Here is a 436-nt window from a genome sequence, read left to right as displayed (position 1 = left end):
CTTGCTTTGCATTTCATGTTGTTATTGGGTGTGACGATCCCGGTTTTGCCCCAGTGGGTGCTCTTTCTTTTTGTTCCGGTCTTCAGTTTCCATAGGCTCGCCGTTCTCCTAGAGATGTTTATTTCATAAAATGAATCTGAATCCATCCTGACCCGCTTTCCCGGCTTTAAGTAAAGAATACTCAATGCCGTTGTCCTCTGAATCTCCCCGCTTCTCTCCCTCCTCTGGCAGCATCGGTAAAGGCGAGGAAGCTTCGGGCTCCTTCCAACTTGTTCCAGTTGGGCTCAAAGCTCCTTTCAGAAGGAAGCCTTTGTTATGTCTTTCTCTCGTTTCTGAGATCCTTCTGGCCAGGAGTTCAAGCTTATCCACTCCTCCTGTGTCTACTTTCAGCATCTCGTTTTAGATCCTCCCTCCTCCTCCCATCCCTTTTTCCTTC

The sequence above is a fragment of the Sarcophilus harrisii genome, chromosome 4 (genome assembly GCF_902635505.1).
Source record: "Sarcophilus harrisii chromosome 4, mSarHar1.11, whole genome shotgun sequence".
Taxonomy (NCBI): domain Eukaryota; kingdom Metazoa; phylum Chordata; class Mammalia; order Dasyuromorphia; family Dasyuridae; genus Sarcophilus; species Sarcophilus harrisii.
The sequence above is the reverse complement of the archived record's forward strand: the minus strand, read 5'-3'. Positions refer to the sequence as shown.